The sequence below is a fragment of the Fukomys damarensis genome, unplaced genomic scaffold, assembly GCF_012274545.1.
Source record: "Fukomys damarensis isolate Sample0158 unplaced genomic scaffold, DMR_v1.0_HiC HiC_scaffold_4, whole genome shotgun sequence".
Classification (NCBI taxonomy): domain Eukaryota; kingdom Metazoa; phylum Chordata; class Mammalia; order Rodentia; family Bathyergidae; genus Fukomys; species Fukomys damarensis.
In genome coordinates, this window is record NW_022900916.1 from 52066022 (window position 1) to 52071022 (window position 5001).

General features: G+C 33.4%; 1 pseudogene; it reads right to left on the reverse strand.

Moving 5' to 3' along the window:
• Positions 1-2219: 2219 nt before the first annotated feature.
• On the reverse strand, positions 2220-2901 carry LOC104847998 (annotated as a pseudogene).
• Between the last annotated feature and the right edge of the window lie 2100 nt (positions 2902-5001).

Genomic DNA, 5001 nt, shown 5'->3' on the forward strand with positions numbered 1-5001 from the left:
TTGAAATGCAACTTACGAATTTATTTACGTATTCTCTGTAGCCAGCACCATGCTACAAAGACAGAACTGAGAGAAAAATATGAAGCCCATAAAGTATAGAATATTTCGTATTTGACCCTTCACAACGAAACTTTGACAACACATATCAATATTATGTGTGGACTCTATATTTTATAGAATATAGGATATAGAACTCTATATTTTTATACAATATTAATAGATATTAATAGATATACACATTGTTGTAATGAAGAAATCCTACATTATCAGGAGAAGAACATGATACATAACTCAAGAAGGCCTTCTCACCACACCTCAGTGTGTTAACTGAGAGAACTAGGAGAATTTATGGAACGAGGAAAGCATCTTTCGTACCTTGAAAGATGTGGAAAAGAGGATCCATACTCAGGAACATTCCAATTATTGTATCTTGAGTGATTTATTTAACCTCTAATTTCCTCATACATAAAACCAGATAACATTACCCACTACACAAAGTTAGTGGTGTGAATAAATAGAGGATTTTGCAATTTGAAAGACCTGCACCTTTTCATCCAAATACCGATACATTCCAGATTTGTCTCATATGCAAATTTAAATATATCACTAACTATACAGTGTTAATAAATAAATAAAATCCTATGCAATATATACACAGTAAAAGCTGAGACAATATAGGTAAGGCTGTTTGTCTTTTGAATGTTTCTCCCAATAAGTTTGATAAAGTTAAATCTATTTCAGAGAGAAGTTGATAAGTAAAAACATATCACTATACATAAGAATCCTCTGTAATGTCCATGGTTTAGACAATAAAGCATGCTGTCATTATTATGTGTTAAATTGTGTCCCTCCAAAAAGATATGATGAAACTCTAATTTCTATTAAATACTTCAGAATGTGACTTTCTTTGGAAATAGGGTCATTCGTCAATGAAATAAAGTTATCCTGGAGTAGGGTGGCTGTGACTGGTGTTTTTCTAAAAAGATGTCATGTGAAGACAGAGGTGCAGGAAGAATGCCACTGACTATAAAGCTAGAGACTGGAATTACACACTTGCAGTCCAAGACATATCAGACATTGTTAGCAAATCGTCACTAGAAGTTAAGAAGAGGCAGGAGTTTCCCTGCAGCAAAATAATATTAGGTATCATTATTTCTAATCTGAAAGGAATAATTTTTAACTCATAAGATTTACTGTCATGTTTGCAATAGGTTTCTTTTCTGCATTTTTACGGTTGAAATTTTAAAATACATATACATCTAAGCAGATTATGAATATGTTAATATCACCAAGTTCAAAAATTTAACAACATTCTGCCTTTTCCATTTTATCTGCACCTGTATCTATTTCCCAGTTTTTGCTTAACTATTTGTTTACAATTCTTGTTTATTTAGATAAAATTTATATACAATGAAATGCTCAAATATTGCTATACAAAATTGAGAAAGGGATGTACCAATTTCTCCCCCAGGCAACTTCCTCCTATTCCTTTCCAGTAAATCTGTCCACTATTCTTTCATTTGTCACAGGGAGCCATGAACTGATCGTATTTATCTGAAATTTTTGGTTTTTAGACTATTCTTGAACTTTATATAAATTTAAGTATATATATTTGCATTTATGGTACATATTTGCATTTATATTATATATTTATAATTAATTTATATTGATTTAGCTTCTTTTGCTTAGCTGTCAAACCTTAATATAATTTTTATTTTATAATTTTTTAATGCTTCTGTTGTACTGAGAATTGAACTCAGAGACTCACATGTTAGCTAAGCACTGTATCACTGAGCTATATGCCGATCCCAAACTTAATATAATCTTTTGATCCATTCTCTTGTTGATAGAAGCTTGAGGTTATTGTCAATAGCACTGCATGGATAATCTTTTTTTGGAGGGGGTACCGGCGGGGTGGGGGATCCAACTCAGGGCCTCACGCTTGACAGGCAGGTCCTGTGTCGCTGGGCTAAATAGCAGGCCTTTCATGGATAATCTTTTACAAATATTTTGTACAAATATATTTTTACTTTTCTTGGACAAATATTGCGACACTTCATCTTTTGTTGTCATTGCTGTTGTTGTTGCTTTTTCTTGGATCTTCGGGGTTGAGAAGAGTGGAACAACAAAGGTAAAGTACACAAACACTGTCATAGACCCTGAGTGCAGATTTAGTGTAGTGCTGAGATTTTCAGGAAAAAACCATTTTCGCAGCTTGGTCATGGCTTTAGAGAGTCATTGGCTTTCCCCAGGTTGTGGATGTCCTTGTTTCCCAGGACTTCTGTCTGCTTGCTGCCTGGTCTCACCATGCTGTTCAGCATTGTTCTCACCACAGTCATCATGGGCACAGAAAGGCCACTGGCCCAAGAGTTCGGTAAGGAGCCAAAGAATTTCCTAGCCAGACAGCCATTCACCTGGGTGTGATTCTTGCCTGTCACACAACAGAACTCCATGCCTAAATACTGAGTAATGATCAATTTTTAATTCTTCAGTCCTGACATGTACTTCTCCTTTGACTTGTAAATAGAAACATTTGCATAACTTTTTGGCTCCTTGAGCAGACAGCAAGTTGAAATGTTTGCAGTCTCCAGTTTTTGCCAGCTCCGCCAACTTCAGCGCATAATCTCGGTCAACACAAATAAATCCTTCCGCATTAGCTTTTGCTCTGGTGATGCCCAGGCAACAAAATCCAACATGACCTTAAAAGGCAGAATAGTCATCCAGCTTTTCAAAGTCCACCATTTCTTGATGCACGTTTTTATGAGTTTCCTGCTCGAAGTTGAGTTTCCTCAGGCCAATGAGCGTGGCTTTGGAAAACAGGTTCTGTTCCAGGATTTCTTTTAAGAGTACTTCGAGGGTTTCTCCGGTGGTGCCCAGAACAAAGACAGATTTATTTTCCATCTGTGTCTTCCGGGGGATAGTGCCACTTAATCTTGACTGTTGACTTGACTGGCTTGAGAAATTCCTAGATTAGTCAGTACACTTTTGGGTGTGCCTGGGTGGACCTTGAAGACATGACTTTGATGATTCTTCTGTTTGATGGCTTTTTCCTCTCAATCTCCCCCTGATTTCTGCTTACTGGAAGCTATGAATTGAGCAGCTCTGTTTTTGCCTTAGAAAATCATCATCATGGACTGAAACCTCTGAAACCATGAATCAAAATAAACCCTTCTTTTCTTAAATTGTGGATATCAGGTAGTTTGTAGTGGAACAATGACTACTATGAGTATTTAAATTTATAAGACATTGTATATTTTCATATTGAAAGTTCAATTGGTTGTAAAATTTTTACACCTCTACTTGCAGTGTACATGAATTTTAGCATTGCTAATCTTTTTAATTTTGTGTCATTTTTCTGCATATGTAGTACTATATCATTGTGATTTTAATATATACTTCCTTAACGAATAATATTTAATTTTATTGTGCTTCTTAGCCATTCATATGTCATATCTCTTCTTTTAAAAAATGTTTATTCAATTTTGACCAATATTTCTTTAGGTTATCATTTTTTAGTTTTTATTTTTATTTATACATGTTCACAGAATGTAATGATTACATTCATTGTGGAGAGTTGGTACAAGTTTATAATGCATCTTAATTATTTTTTCATCCCCCCCTTCTTTCCATCTATTGATATCTTTGCCATTGGCAAAAGAGCTATCTCCCTGTTTTCTATTATCTATCCTTTATTTTGCTATTTTTATTTATACTTTGCGTCTGTTTTATATTATAGATATTTTTAATGTAACTTCATTGTCAGAGAAAATTTTAATATAATTTGAGAAAATTTTATTATAATTAAAATACTGAATATTTCAATAGGATACTTTGATGAACAGAAGTTCATCTAATTTATCTAATTTATCATTTAAAAATTCTATGTTAAATACTTTTTATATTCTGTATAATAAATATTTGCATACAATATGGTAATAGAATTTCTTCACTATAGTCTAGAAGTTTTATGATTAAGCATCCAATGAATCTGAACTTGATATTTATGACTAGTGTGATGTAGGAACAATATTTTTTCCCCAATGAATGCTCAATTTTCAATACCTCTGGTGAAAAATTCTGCTTTTTCTATTTAATGATTTTTGCACATGTGCAGAAGAATTTATCTTTTAAGTATAAGTCTATTTCTGGATTCTCTATTTTATTTAATTAATCTATTACTGGAGACCCCTGCAGTTAGGTTCCAGTTTTCTGCTCAGTATACAATGCAGGTTTGAGAAAAAAATACACTAAAAGATAGAACTAAGAAAGACAAAAAGCAGGGTGCCAACTCAATGCCCCTGCAACCAATAAAGGCACTAGCCAGCTCAAACCACTCATTCTTATTAGTAATCAATTAGGAAAAAGATAAGCTATGTGAAAGTGCAGGAAAATGTGAGGGGATACATAGTGGTATGGTTTCTATGAAAATTAATGTAAGCAAGGCTCATAAAAGACAAGACTAAGCATTCTCAAATTAGGAAGAGAATAGACAAAAAATATATGGTTGCAGTTAGAACATTGTCCTTCTATTTACAAGAGTTTAGTTGTGGGAACAGAATTTTGGTATGAGTTATTCTGACCTTGGCAATTAAGCTTCGACTGGACTCACTTCTATAAACAAGCTAATTATGGAGTTAATACTTTATAGCCTACTTTGGGCGTAATCATATTGCAGCCCCTGCAATCTGTTGTCTATGCTTAAACCAGCACCACAATGTAAAAAGTTTTTAAATTAGGCAATGTAACTCTTCCAGAATTCTTTTCTAATATACCTATGGTTATATTAGAAAACCAAGTCTTGCACAAAATATTTAATTTGTCTTGTTGTTTCCTAGAAAAGTAACCTGCAAATAAAGTCCTACTATTGGCACTATGGTCCAGCTAGATTTATTTTGAGGCAATTGATATGTCTCAGTTATGTTGGGTTTTTCAATGCGTATATGTTATATGTTTACATTAATTTTTATTAAATTTTTTTCATCAATGTTTATTCTTTCATTT